The sequence below is a fragment of the Dromiciops gliroides genome, chromosome 3 (assembly GCF_019393635.1).
Source record: "Dromiciops gliroides isolate mDroGli1 chromosome 3, mDroGli1.pri, whole genome shotgun sequence".
Taxonomy (NCBI): Eukaryota; Metazoa; Chordata; class Mammalia; order Microbiotheria; family Microbiotheriidae; genus Dromiciops; species Dromiciops gliroides.
This window is the reverse complement of record NC_057863.1, coordinates 254891027-254907079: the sequence shown is the minus strand read 5'-3', so window position 1 is coordinate 254907079 and position 16053 is coordinate 254891027. Positions and strand designations below refer to the sequence as shown.

The following is a 16053-nucleotide window of genomic DNA, read 5'->3' as shown; positions in this document are numbered from 1 at the left end:
CTTTGGTATGGACTCAATAGGAGAAGGGAGTTTCAAGGACTAAAGGGGGGGACTTCCAGGATAGGAAGGCAGCTGAAGTGTGGTGAAGGTGGTAAAGTTTGTCAAGTCAGAAGCAAAGCTGGGAAAGAAAGCATAAAAAGTTAATATTATCCTTATAAATGTCTTTATAGGTAAACTAAATTCACTGATGCTAAATGGTGAAACAAAGAAAACAATTACCAAGAAATTTTTATACTCAAATGATTTTAAAATGTGAACACTTGTCTTATTTAATGTAATTTCCCTGAAAATTCTGCAACACTGGGAAATTCCTTTTGGTAGCAATTAGTAGACTTGATGGCTTTATTTACTGTAAATTAATTTGGTTCATCTTATACAGTGTCTCTATTACTTAAAACCCAAACGAGTTTGAATTAAATAAAAATATCTGCAGTACAAATTCATTTGCTGCCAATAGGTTGTTGACTTGAGCAATTGCCTGGCCTTTGTAGCTCAGTAAATTATTTCAGTAGTTATTTTACCAGTCACAGAAATAAAAATTTGCCAACAGTGCAGTCAACTTTCTTGTAGTGTTATCTATGCCATTCCAGGCAATTTAATTAAGCTATTCTCCTCAGTCTATTCATTCCCTCAACCAGGCTTGGAAGATAGAGCAAATTAGTCTCACATTTTTAGTCAGACGAATTAATCAACAAACATTTATCGTATTCAAGTTATACACAAAGTATGACTCCTTGGTCAGTCAGTTAATAAACATTTATTAAGCACCTCCTATGTGTCAGGCACTGTACTAAGTAATGGAGCACAAAGAAAGGCAGAAGATAATCTGGGCTCTCAAGAATCTAAACTCATAATCTAAAGGGAGAGACAACATGTAAATAACTGTGTAAAAACTATACACAGGAGAAATAGGGGGGGAAACAACAGAAGAAAGGCATTAGAATTAAAGGGGATTGGGCTCACTTTGGCAGCACATATACTAAAATTGGAACAATACAGAGAAGATTAACATGGCCCCTGTGCAAGGATGTCACACAAATTCATGAAGAATTAAGGGGGATGGGGAAAGGCTTCTTGTAGAAAGCCGCATTTTAACTGGGTCTTGAAGGACACCAGGAGGCAGAGGTAAGGAAAGAGAGCATTCCATGAATGGGAGACAGCCAGTGGAAAATGTCCAGACTTGGAAGAGGGAGAATACTGTTTGAGCTATAGCGAGGAAGCCTCTGTCTGGATCAAAGAGTATATGGGAAGGAGTGCTTTAAGGAGCCTGGAAAGGTGAGGGAGGATAGGTTATGGAGGGTTTTGAATGACAAACAGGATGTTATATTTGATCCCAAAGGTAATAGGTAGCCTCTAGATTTTATTAAATAGGGCAGTGACATGGTCAGACCTGTGCTTTAGGATTATTGGCAGAGGGGGGAGGATGGATAAAATGCAATGACCTATTAAATACTTTATGAAAGGATTAGCTACTGCATTTGCATATGAATGATGACTTCTCAGCTCAGAAATTATTTTCATCTACCCCAGGTTTCAATAGAGACTTCCCTTTAAATGAATGTGTCAAACCATTTAGATCAATAAAACCTAAGTGCTTCCTTGTATAAATTGTACTATCACAAATAATTAAGAACTATTTAAAGTAGGTTTCATATCATTTCTCCAGTTTAGATTGACTAATGCTTTCCTTTGAAGAAACAGTACAAGCAATGAGACTTTAAAAAACATTACCACGAAGGAAATTGCTTAAGTATTCTCAGATCAACCTTCCAGTGAAGGAATTTCATAAGTGGATTACATCTGAAAGGTCATTTATTCCAACTCTCTCATTTGATAGATAAGGCAACTAAGAGCAAGAAAAGTTTAGTGATGACAAAGCTTGTAAAGCTAATTAGTGTCAAAACTAGAACTAGAAATTAGTTACAAGACTTCTGTCTCAATAATCCCATTACTGGGCAGCAGATATCATGCTTTTTCTTTAGAGTGCCTTTCGCTTGCAGCTTTTACTCTTAGTTCTTTACCTCTCCCGTATATTGCATGAAAAAAAGCTGATAATAAAGGTAAGACCAGCTTTTGGATTGCTTTTACTTCTCCTGTGCTATTTGGTTTCCTCTTTAGGAGATGAATAATAACATTCTTCAACTACTACTACTACTACCTTGTCTTCCATTCTCACCATTGATTTAAAATTCAAGAAATTAAGACATTATAAATGCCCACTTTGCTGCAGATCACATTACAATACACATACAGATTCATGCAAAAACTTCAGGATCAAGGGACCCATAAAACATAGAATCCATGGCAAGTTAAATGAGCAGTTCAACTAAGCCATTGCAAAGATATCCATACTTTTTTGTTCAGATCTGGATTTCTTTGACTCTTGATTCTAGCCAACATTATTTGCCCCTACTCATTTGGTTTCCCTGACACTTTGATTCAGCTTATTGGCAACACTACTTCTCAATCAGATCACTTTCTCCTACTGATGATATTAGGAGATGTAGGCAGATACTTCCTGTGTGCTACTTCAAAGGGAACTTCTCTTTGATGTCTCCCTTTCCTTTCTCAGATAAGCTTCTCAAATATTCCCATGAAGTGACTATTAACTTAGGTATTTTATCCTATGTTGAGTAGGTAGATAGTAAATACAAATATATGTTAAATCAAAATCCTCAGGCATGCCTAGAAAACTCTTCCACTAAACATGATTGTGTGTAGACATACATATATAAAATGTGCATATATGTACACACATATGTAAACATGTACATGTATATATATATGAATGATTTATGTCCTAAAGATATTAGGATCTCTTGTCTAGGGATAGAATACAGGAAGAATGGAAGATAAAATTATAATCACCTTGTATCTTGAAAAATCTAATCAAATGTCTTTCAATTAAAAAAAGGGAGAAGAAAAACTGCCTAGATAGATAATAGATATTCACAAACCTAGATACCAAAAGGAATAACTTCAATGTCTTTATGGATATTGAATAACTTAGGGACACTCTCAAGAATAACACATTTATAATTCTAATGAAGAGGAAAAGGAGGAGTTAACAAAGAGAATTGAGGAGCACAACCAACTTGTGTGTGTGTGTGTGTGTGAGAGAGAGAGAGAGAGAGAGAGAGAGAGAGAGAGAGAGAGAGAGAGAGAGAGAGAGTTGGAAGCACCTGAAGTGACTACAAAGTCCTAAGAGACTTTAAGCAGGTTTAAAGACTTAAACAGACTAAAGGGCTTTAATCTCTCCTACTCCACCCAGCCCCCCCATGCAAGTGCAGGGTTTTGATCTCCAGCAATGAGGAGAAAGTCTCATACCATTGGGCTTGGGACTTGAGTTACAGAAGTAAATAAAAATAAAAATTTAATTTTTCCCCTTCCAATGTCATGTACCTAAGAATCTATCTAGGGGCAGCTAGGTGGCGCAGTGGATGGAGCACCGGCCCTGGAGTCAGGAGTGCCTGGGTTCGGATCCGGCCTGAGACACTTAACACTTGCTGGCTGTGTGACCCTGGGCAAGTCACTTAACCCCAATTGCCTCACTAAAAAAAAAAAAAGAATCTATCTAAAGAGCACCCAGGTTAAGAAACCTTGATTTAACCTTGATCTTAACAGATTGCCTTTGTACTCTTTTTTTTCTGATGTAGATTTGTGCTTTTTTTTCACAGGTCATACTATCCTTTTAATAACACTCTTTTTTAAAAAAGTAACTTATTATTTTCCAGTTACATATAAGGATAGTTTTTGACAATTGTTTTCATAGGATTTTTAGTTCCAATTTTTTTTTCCCACCCTCCCTCCTCCCCAAGACTGGAAGCAGTCTGATATAGGTTATATATGTACAATCACATTAAACATATTTCTGCATTAGTCATCTTGTGAAAAAAGAATCAGAGCCCAAGGCAAAAACCTCAAAAAAGAAGGAAGAAAAACCCAGTCCAAAAGTAGAAACAGTATGGTTCAATCTGTATTCATAATCCACAGTTCTTTTTTCTGGATGTTGAGAACATTTTCTATCATGAGTTCTTTGAAACTGTTTTGGATCATTGCACTGATGAGAACAGCCAAGTCTATCACCATTGTTCATCACACAATGTTGCTGTAACTGTGTACAATCTTCTCCTGGTTCTGCTCCTCTCAGTCAGCATCAGTTCATGTAAGTCCTTCCAGGTTTCTCTGAACTCTTCCTGCTCATCAATTCTTACAGCACAGTACTATTCCATTACATTCATATACCACAACGTGTTTAACCATTTCCCTATTGATGGGCATTCCCTCAGTTTCAAATTTTTTGCCACCACAAAGAGAGCTGCTATAAATATTTTTGTATATGTGGGTCCTTTTCCCTTTTCTATGGTCTCTTTGGCATACAGTGGTACCACTGGGTCAAAGGGTATGAACAATCCCATAGCCCTTTGGGCATAGTTCCAAATTGCTCTCCAGAATGGTTGGATCAGTTCACAACTTCACCAACAATGCATCAGTGTTCCAATTTTTTCCACAGCTTTTCCAACAATTATTATTTTCCTTTTTTGTCATATTTGCCAATCTGATAGGTGTGAGGTGGTACCTCAGAGTTGTTTTCATTTGCAGTTTTCTGATCAATAGTGATTTAGAGCATTTTTCATATGGCAATAGACAGCTTTGATTTCTTCATTAGAAAATTGGCTGTGGAACACTCTTAAGAGAGTATTAAAATAAGTAACTTAGGTTAGAGGGCAAATGATTTAAAAGATACCAGAGTCATAACTCTGACTTTTCAACGATATCAATTACACCATATATCATTGAAGTCCAAGAGTGAATGGATGGATGGATGAAAAATTTGTTTATTAAGTATTTACTATGTATCAAACACTGTGCTAAGCAATGGGAATAAAAAGACAAAAGCAAAGATGATCCTTTCTCTCAAGGAACTTGCATTCTAATGTGTGAGACAATACAAAAAAAGGGAATGGTTACCAAGAAGTTACATTTTGGTTTGGAAAGTTTCAGGCAGAGTATGTAGGGAAATAAGGGAGTAGACAAAACACTGTGTACAGGAATAACTGTAGAATTGATTTGATATTGGTCCATAGTCCGGAACCTAGAATGGGAGGGGAAAAAAGAGGGGTTTGTATTGGGAAATGACCATGGAGAGGAAATGGGTTGTTGGTGAGGAAGAGAGGGCTGTACAGTAGGGAGTGAATTGAAACATGGCTATGACTTTCTTGAAATAGTGGTTTGGGAAAGGCAATCACCAATCAAGTTGGATATTTCTCTAGGACAGAAAAGCTTTTTTCTTCACAATTGGCTAACCAACAATTCCAAAGTATAATAAAATTCCATTATTTTAGTATTCTTTTGAATTTGGAATTTTAAAAAATACACTTGAGAATGCTGAAGTAAATCCTTGTATTTCCAATGAAGAAAGATAATCCTAGAATTTGAGCATTGGAAGGGACCTGAATGGTCATCTAGTCCAAACTATATATGAAAGGAATTCCTAATATAATAGATCATCCATTCTTTGCTTGAAGATTTTCAAGGAAGAGAAACCTACCACTTCCCAAAACAGTCCATTCTACTACTATCTAGATCCGAAAGAGCTATGTTGAAATTACTCAGTATTATAGTTTTATTATCCATTTCTCACTCTAATTTGATTTATATGCTATATTTGGTTTATATGTATTAACATTGATATCAATTAATTATTGTGTCTGTAAACATGATATAATTTTCCAGCTTATTTCTTATCCTGTATATATATTTTCTATAGTCTTATTTGAATTCATAATGGCTAGTCCTGATTTTTGAAGCATAATATGTATTGATCCAGCCCCTCATTTTAACTTTGTGTGAATATTTTTCAAGCTTGCTTGCTGTAAAGAATATTGTAAACAGTATATTATTGGATTCTGTTTTCTAATCCATTCTGCTATCTTCTACAATTTTATGAGTGAATTTATCCCATTCACATTCACAGTTGTGCTTGTTAATTTTTCATTTTTCTCTATCCTATCTTCTTTTGCTCTTTCCTTCCTTTGCTTCTACCTTATCTTTACAAATCAGAAGCAGGTTCTAAAGGGGAGGATATTTACATGACACTTATGATCCACAAATGAAATGCCTTGTTTCTGCTTCAATATAACACTTTTACCTTTTCCTTCTTCCCAGTCTTTACTCTTTCTTCCTTTCCTTTCAATAACTTCTCAATATTCTCTCTGAAAATGGAATTTGTTATACTTCTGACTATACTTTATTTTTAAATACTTCTTTGTCTTTTCCCTTGCACCTCTTCCCTCTAATGCATTTCTATACCATAATATGTGTGTGTGTGTGTGTATGTTTAGGTATGTGTAATTGTGTTCAATCTTCCTTTATCTGGTTCAGATGAAAGTGAGGTTCATGAGAAGCCCAATACCCTCACCTGTTCCTCCATGTTTAAATTTTTTTCAATTTATCCACCTCTATTATTTTATTTTATTTTATTTAGTAAGGCAATTGGGGTTAAGTGACTTGCCCAGGGTCACACAGCTATTAAGTGTTAAGTGTCTGAGACTGGATTTGAACTCAGGTACTCCTGACTCGAGGGCCAGTACTCTATCCACTGCGCCACCTAGCTGCCCCTATCCACCTCTATTATGTGATAAAGATTTTTCTTTCCTTCCTTCTCCATCCCGGCCCCCCAGGCCCCCACCAAATCTAGGTTCCTGATCTTCCATTTTCTTAACTTCTCCTGAGATCACCAAAATAGAAAAACATCCATTGACATATCTTTGTTATATTTACTTTTGTCTATGACCATTAAAGATATTAAAGTTATGACAAAACATCACTTTCTTATCCCCTTATTAGTATATAAGCAATTCATCCCTAAATACTCTGTTACAATCAAAAATGTTTTCACTTTTCTGTTTATCTTGCTCCCTTAATTTCCATTTTAAATATCTACTCAGTTATTAATTTTTCACTAGGAATAATTGGAAATTCTTTATTTTATTAACACTCCTTTTTACCTCTAATAGTTCATTCTTGTTTAAGACTTTGTCTTTTTCCTTTGGATATTGTATTCAATGTTCTTTTCATCTCCATTGTGGCATCTGTCAAGTCACATGTGGATCATGACTGAGGGTACTCGAACTTTTGTCTTGGGATGGTAGGGCTTTTTGTAGGTTTTTTTTTCTTTGACTTGGAAACTCGGGATTTTGCCTATGACATTCCTGGAAGTTTTCACTTGGAGGTTTCTTTCCAGAAGTCACTGGCAGATTCTTTCTATTGTCACATTGTTCTCTGGATATAAGAATTTGAGGGACTCTTCACTTATAATTTAGTGAAATATGGGTCCTGAGTGTGGTAGCCAAGACTAGCCTCCCCATTCAAGGAATTCTGTACTGGGATCTGTCTAGGGCCTCTCTATTTCCATAAGGAACCAGGTCACATTGCATTAGACTCTGTCTGGGACCCTTATTCTCATTTTCTGTGATTCAATGCTGTTTTACCACAATGGGATCTTGACTCGGCTTCTACCACAGGGCTAATGGGTTACCCTTGTGTATATGTGTGTGTAGGTATGTGTGATTGCTTTCAACCTTTACCTTCCTGTGATCTCTGCCTAGGCTGCTTCTTCTTTCACAAGGTTTGAGGCTGCCCTTGGCCTGGATAGATGCCTAGGTGTGCTAGAGTCATCTTGAAACTCCTATCTATTTGTTGCTGGAATGTGCACTGTGCTTTCTACATACTTCACTTGCATATTTCAGAGTTTCTTCAGCCTTCAGTGTATCCCTAGGTTGAGTGGAGAAGTATCCATGAAATTCTTTTTTTTTTTAAATTTGGTTAAACATCAATGGTATTCTTTGAGAGATGTCATTAATTAAGAGATTTCTTAATTCCCGATATACCACTATCTTCCTCTAGAACATTTTAAAAAACCAAATTAATTAAAATGCATATTTTAATTTGACAAAGGGAATAAATTATATTGAAATGTAGTTTTCACAATATTAAAAAAAAAAACCTAACAAGTTCATGGACCCCAGGTTAAGAATGCATGCTCTAAAGTCATTCTTTGTTTGTTTAGTATGACACTGAATAAATAAACTAATTTAGGTAGTATTTCCATTTTACTATATCTTCCTATATTTTACTATATTATTATATATTACTATATATTACCACATATACTATATTTACTATACTATTATATTACTATTTTACTACCATGAACAATTAATAGGTCTTCAATTATTTGTCTTTTCTTCCTGTAAAGAGTGTTTTTGTAGCTGTATTTATGCAGTTATTGTGTCTTAGGAGGTAAACTCCTAAACATTTATACATTTTGAAATTATTTTGAATAGAATTTTTCTTTTTACATCCTGTTGGGTTTTGTTGGTAATATAGAAATAGTGATGATTCATGTAGATTTTCTTTTTTCTTTTTTCTTTTTTGCAGGGCAATGAGTGTTAAGTGACCTCCTCAGGGTCACACAGCTAGGGAGTGTCAAGTGTCTGAAGGCCTGATTTAAATTCGGGTCCTCCTGAATCCAGGGCCAGTGCTTTATCTACTGTGCCACCTAGCTGCCCCCAGATTTTCTTAATATCCTGCACATGTTCTGAAGTTTAAGGAAAGTTACAGTTTCCAAAGAGTCTCTCAGTATTTGGAAAATGCCAGTTATTTCTGAGATGTCTGACACATATGTTTAAGGTGCTAAAATCCAGTTGGACAGATGAGAGAAGTCTTTTCTTCCTCTTTCATAGAAATCTGGTAACAGTCACCGTGCAAATCCAATAGAGAAAACTACTTACTGCCTAAGAGATAATTTAGACCATCTTCAACCCTTGAAATAGTATATTGGTACACTTTCGTTCTCTTGTCCAAAGTTCTATTCTTCTTTGGGATTATGACTATGGTGATGCAAAGGTTATATTAAATTCTGTGATGCTACTATTCACTAGAAAATTCTTGAAATGTTCTCTGAGGTCATCTATCACAGCCAAAGGGCTCTTACTACATCTTTTCTAGAATGGCTTTGAGCCAGTGAATTTGACTTTGTAGGCTGCTTCTTGTATACATCTCACATACCACTCATGCAGTAAGAACACACTTGTCATTTTTTCTGAGACTCCACCTCTGGCACTCTTTCCACTTATCTAGCACTTTAGAATTTCCAAAGTCAAATAATTTAAGGTCTGCTTTAGTATTTAAAGAATAAGGAATTCCCTTATGATGATCACAGTCTCCACTTGACTCATATGCCTATGCACAAGCTATATAGATGGTCAACATATGCTTATTGCTTGCAATACTCAGCTAATATTCTGAATAGACCAGAATTCATTTTTTTTTTAGTGAGGCAATTGGGGTTAAGTGACTTGCCCAAGGTCACACAGCTAGTAAGTGTTAAGTGTCTGAAGCTGCATTTGAACTCAGGTACTCCTGATTCCAGGGCCAGTGCTCTATCCCAGAATTCATTTTAATCTGGAACTAGAAAAAAGTGCTAAAACTTCACTGTTCCTTAAAGGGTACAGGTAGACCAAGGCAAGAATGTACATTACTTTGTTGAAACTAAAAATATCTTCAAGAAATTCCAATGAACTTCATTGTATTCCAAGTATGGATAATTTTTGCCACTGAGCCCTCCAAGGCTAAAACAAACCCAAGACGCTGAATAGGTATTTTCTTCTCCCATAGAATGACTGGAACACTATGGTCCCTTGTGCTCCACTGTCTAGGACAGCAATGCAATCCACATCTTCAATTTTTAGACACTTTTCTTCAAGGTCCTATGAGAATGGGTGGAAAAGAGCTGATAGAAATTTCAAATAAGGTCATTGTCAGTGTCAGATTCAAGTTTATCTATTCTACCAGTTATTTTTGCTGTGCAGGCCATAAATTATTCTCTCATTATTCCCATTTATCTTTTAAATCACTCAGGAACAGTGTGTCACAACCACAGTTCTATGTTAGCTTTGAATTTCACGGAGTCCTCTGTCTCACCAAATGTTGGATCTTTTTCCTTTGTTTTGACATATTTATTCATAGATGCTTGAACTCATTTACTAAATCTGGAAGTCATATTTCCTTCTGCTGCTAATGTTTTCTCTATTGATTTATCTGCATATGTTCAAGTTCTCTGAGTTTTCTTCTTCCTGAGATCTTTGATAATTTCCATTCCTCTCCATCCCCCTTTATTTTCCCCTATTGCTCACTTTCTGATTTCCACTCCTCTGATGGTGGTTTCCCTGGGGGTTGAACATCAAAGATTTATAGATTACTGTAATTTTGGGCAATTCAGTTTGTCATGTGAAGTCTCTTTCACAAGTAACTGTTGGGGCTATAGTACTGGCCCAAACTGGATACTGGTCACTTTTCCTCAGTCAATGAAATTCTGTACAACCTCACACAATTCTTTACTTACAGCATCCTGTCCTATTCATTCTGTTCCTCAGTTGCCTGGCCTAGCAGTTAAAAGTGTCTTTTGGAGTTTGTGCCTCTGAGACCTTGTATCTTTGGCTCAAGTTCTGGCATGTGCCCCTGAACCATTTGTATGATGATTTTCTCAGTAAGAATTCTTCTTGGCATCCCTGTGCCTCTTTACCATATCACTTATAGTATCTAGTAACTATTCAAGACTAGGCGGGTTCCACTTAAAGTTCCAAGTTCTCAACTGTACTCTAACAAATTGATTACATTAAAGACATACATATATTCATTTTAATCTTATGTCATCCTCTATCTCAGAATTTACTACCCCCAGTACTATGAACCTTCAAGATTTGGCATCCACATAGAGGACAAAGTCATATAGCTTCTCATCTGTTCTGATATGTAGATGAAATAAATGTGGTGTATGCTTAACACTGAGGTGTTTTACCATTCCTGAAACATCTTTCCAGTTTTTGTAGGCAATTTTGCTACATCATATCTGGATTGCTGGTCATCAGACCTTCCAATAGCAGAAAGGCTTTTCCACTGAGGCTCTCCATCAACCATTCCCTCTTTCCTGTATTAGATACCTACAAACCAGGAAGTGCTACTGTTTAATCTAGGTTTCCTGTGTTTGTTCCCCAGTAGGGCATGGAGACTCTCCTGAGAAAATACCCAAATTGAGTCAGTTGCATTTCTCTGACATAACATACATCCTATATTTGCTATCAGGTAGAGTTTTTCTCACTTATCCAGTTCCCATTAAGAAGAGGTTTCATTATTTGATCCAGAAGAAATGGGCCTGCTCCAATAATGACATCTATGAGGTTCCATATGAGTATTTTTCCAGGGACCTACTAGACTTGGTATTAGATTGTCCCCAATATGCCACACTAACATTAGTCCCAGGGGAAATATCTTGCCTTAGACCTCTAAACATAAAAAGAGCCAAACTAATTGCCTGATGAACTATAATCACACGATCTATGATAAAATCAATGTTTTCCAGAGGCAGAACCAAGATAACAGAGAGAAGCCAGGAAGTTGCCCGAGGCTTCCCTAGGTCCCTTCAGAAACATTAAACCAAGCCTCTAAGTGAACTCTCGTGCAACAAACCCCATAAAAAGACATAGTGAAACAATTTTGCCCATGATCCCTTCTTCTGTGCAACTTGATTGGCCCCAGCTTCCCTGATGCTGCTTCCTACTCAAGAGGCATAAATAGCCTCAAAAGACATGTGTAGTCTCTCAGACTTGGTGGATGGCTGAGACCCTGCAAATCATCTTATCCTGTTGACAAGGACTCAGATGGAGAAAGAAAAGCAACATCCAGTGAAGCTATGTGCCACTATATCCTTGTTGCATATTCTTTCTGTGTTAGGGTAAATTACACCAATGATATCTCTTTGAAATGATGAGCCAATATTGTTATAATTTGAGAGAAAATTTGGTTCATAAAACACCTACAGAAGAAAACAGGGAGAGCTCTCTGAATTCAGGGGTAGGTATTAGTTTAGTTAACATAAAAGGTTCTCTGTTTCCATGGGTAGACATCACCCTACAATAGGAACTCTCATTTTTCCTTCTTTGTTTTTCAGTTAGGAATAGTCTACTACACATAGGAAGCAGCTGGTGGCTCACTGGATATAGCACTGCATTTAGTGTCAGGAAGACATGAGTTCAAATACAGCTTTAGACAATTCCTAGCTGTGTGACCCTGGACAAGTCAATTAACCTCTCATTGCCTGACAAAATAGACCCACTAGATCCACTGGAGAAGGAAATGGCAAACAACTCTGCTATCTTTGACAAAAAAAACCCTAAATGGGGTCACGGTTATGACTGAAATGATTTAACAACATTAACCATTAGCCCTTTGGTTAAATGTTGTTGTATATTAATAGTAATGAAAGTTTTTTTTTAAATGAAATTAACTTTAACAAAACACAAAGACAAGGACAAAATCATATTCTTATGCAAGGCATCAGTAGAGATATATCATTAATCATTTAGGATTAAATAGAATATCTTTCATTGCATCTTCCTACTATCCTTCTTTTGCTCTCTCTTTCTCATCTGTAAAGGGTCACAGGAATTTTTTTTACCTGCTAGGGAGCTTGGGATATGTAAGATGATATAAGAAAATTGGAAATGCAAAGTATTTCCTGAATTCTGATGGTATTTGATGTTTGATTGATGAGCATTTCATTCCTCTTTGCAATTTCGTATTCTGAATATAGACAGAACTGTATATGTGAACTTGAAAAGGTTGCTACTCAGGATGGAAACCTTATGTTAACCTTCTGGAAATTGCTTGTCCTTTTTAAATAGGAAAAAAAAACAACTCCTAAAATTCTAATGTGTTGAAAGGTTCTAAGAATTTTGACTATGTGCTAATCATCCATTATACATTGTTTCACTATACATCAATTTGTCATGAAATTTTCACTGGCAGATGCAAGGATTTTTTCTTTCAGCACATTTGAACTTATCAGAAACTATAAACAATTAAAGATACAACAGTCAATTTTGGTTTTGATCAATGAGACTATCTGCCAAGAGAGTAGGACATTTGTTTTCTTTTGTCTTTCTCTAATTAATGTTCTTATCAAACAGCATATACTACTTGATAATAATACACTAGTTAATGATTTCATTCATAAAGCATTGTATGATTATTGATTAAATACTAGATTATAGCTAGTTTTGAGGTAGTCGTTGAGGTAGGCTTTTGAAATAGATTTGAGGCAGGCTTGTGTCTTTCTTAAACTCTTATGCATAGAAAAAGGAAGACATGCTACATAGCAAAATAGTATTGAACATGTTTATTTAATATTTTGTAATAATTTCTTATGAAGCATGGCTAATTTACCAAAAGAATTATCAAAGGGATACTATATACAACTTGATGAAATAACAAAATTCATTTGGAGAAATAAAAGATCTAGAATATCAAGAGAAATTAACAAATGAGGAATAGTACTTCCAGACCTCAAATTATATTATATATCATCAGTCATCAAAACCATCTGATATTGGTTTAAAAAAATAGATAACTGGAACTGATAGGTGAGAAAGAATAAAAAACAATGGAACCCAATACCTGATTGATAAAGTAGGAAACATCAATTACCTGGGAAAGAAATACTTATTTTATGAAAACTGCTGAGAAAACTAGAAAGCAGTCTCACAGACTAATACCCTATACCATATTCCAACAATACATTCCAAATGGATACATGATATTAATATTGAAGATTATCTATTAAAAATTAGAAGAGAAATAGATTACATACTTCTCATAGCTATGGGTAAGAGATACTTTTTTTTTTTTTTAGGCAATGGGGGTTAAGTGACTTGCCCAGGGTCACACAGCTAGTAAGTGTCAAGTGTCTGAGGCCGGATTTGAACTCAGGTACTCCTGAATCCAGGGCCGGTGCTTCAACCACTGTGCCATCTAGCTGCCCCCAAGAGATACATTCTTTTTTGTGTGTGTGTGAGGCAATTGGGGTTAAGTGACTTGCCCAGGGTCACACAGCTAGTAAGTGTTAAGTGTCTGAGGCCAGATTTGAACTCAGATACTCCTGACTCCAGGGCCGGTGCTCTATCCACTGAGCCACCTAGCTGCCCCAAGAGATACATTCTTAACCAAATAAGAGATAGGGTCAATTACAAAGATAAAATAGATAACTGATTACAGGACACTGAAAAGCTTCTGCACTGACAAAATTAGTGTACTCAGAATAAAAAGTGAAGAAATTGAATAAGAGGGGAAAACCTTCCAAAAACTTTGTATTATGTTACTCTGATAAAGTTTCTCTGATAAAGTGCTATTAAAGATATATAAATTCTCTCTATCTCTATCCATCTACATACATACATATACACATATACATACACATACACACATATATAATAGCCATTACCCAATAGATAGGTGGTCAAAGGATATGTACAAACAGGTTACATAAGAATTGCAAAGTATTTACAACCACATGAAACAATGTTCCAAATCACTAATAATAACAGAATTGTAAATCAAATCAATGCTGAAATTTTACCTTACATATTACACATTGGCTGATAAAAATGGCAGTAGTTAATGTTGGAATGGTTGTGGGATAATAGACACTAATATATTGTTGGTAGAGCTATGAATAGTACAACCATTTGGGAAAGCAATTTGGAGTGATGCAAATCAAGTTATTAAAAATGTCCATTTCCTTTGATCAAGAGATTTTGTTACTGGGCTTATACTCCAGGTAAGCCACGACTGAAAGATCCATATGCACCAAAATATTTGTAGAAGTACATTTGTGATAGCAAAGAATTGGAAATGAAGTAGATACCCATCATTTGGAAAATAGCTAAATAGATTGAGGGACTGAAGTTAATGGTATAATAATGTTTTTAAGAAATGATAAATGTAATGATATGGAGACACATGGAATATCTCCATGAACTGAAGCAAACTGAAGCAGAGTCAAAATAATATATACGACTATAACAATGTAAGTGAAAAAAACAATCACACACAAAAAAATCAAAAGTGAGTATACGGGCAGCTAGGTGGCACAGTGGATAGAGCACCAGCCCTGCAGTCAGGAGTACCTGAGTTCAAATCCGGCCTCAGACACTTAACACTTACTAACTGTGTGACCCTGGCCAAGTCATTTAACCCCAATTGCTTCACTAAAAAAAAAAAAAAAGTGAGTACAGTACAATTATAAAAATCAAGCATGGCTCAAATAAAAAAAAATGTGAAAGGACACCTCCAATGCACCCCTTCATGAATTTGGGAAACCCACAGCTATTGAACATCACAATGCTTTAAGACGTTTTTCAATGTATTCATTTATTGTAATGATTTTTCCTCTCTTTAAAGAAAATACTATCTTATATATGGGAAGACTTTCTGTTAGGGGAAGTGGGATGATGGTAGGGAAAACTATGATCATGTAAAAAAGCAAAGACAGCAATAAAATTTATTTTTAAAAAAGAGAAAAAATAAAGTATAGGAAATTAAATGGCAATTCTTTCTAGACTGAAGGGAAGCATGTCAATCCACATACTCTTGTATGCCTTATCAAAATGTTAAAGAAGCCTCATTCATATGAACACATTCTGGATAATGTAATTTGGAGAAAAAAAATTATACCATTTCCTGGATTTAAATTTAAAATGTAATGTTTTGATGGGCATCTTTGTAATGGTTTTTTAAAAAGTAAATATATATAAACCAAATGATAATATTTTAGCTCTCTTATCTGAAAATTGCATAGCGGGAGACTCAGAACAGGTGAAGTTTTTTTTTAGTGAGGCAATTGGGGTTAAGTGACTTGGCCAGGGTCACCCAGCTGGTAAGTGTTAAGTGTCTGAGGCTGGATATGAACTCAGGTACTCCTGACTCCAGGGCCAGTGCTCTATCCACTGCGCCATCTAGCTGCCCCTAGCCATTGTTTTCTAAAGACCTTTTATTTTGAGAAGTAATCTTAACAACCTTTATCTCTTATTGTTGTTGTTGTTTGTCCTTTGTTCTCAAAGAGGACCATGACATCAGGCTGATGTCATGACTTGCACTCAACTGGATTTTAGTGAGGAGGGGCTGTGTAAGGTCACCAACCTCATTCTCTGCTCC

The 16053-nt window shown here is 35.8% G+C and overlaps 1 non-coding gene across 1 annotated transcript; it reads left to right on the top strand.

The window, feature by feature from the left end:
- Nucleotides 1–955: 955 nt before the first annotated feature.
- On the top strand, nt 956–1062 carry LOC122752232. The gene has a single exon (XR_006356018.1). It is a non-coding gene; the product is annotated as a U6 spliceosomal RNA (small nuclear RNA).
- The last annotated feature ends 14991 nt before the right edge of the window (nt 1063–16053 follow it).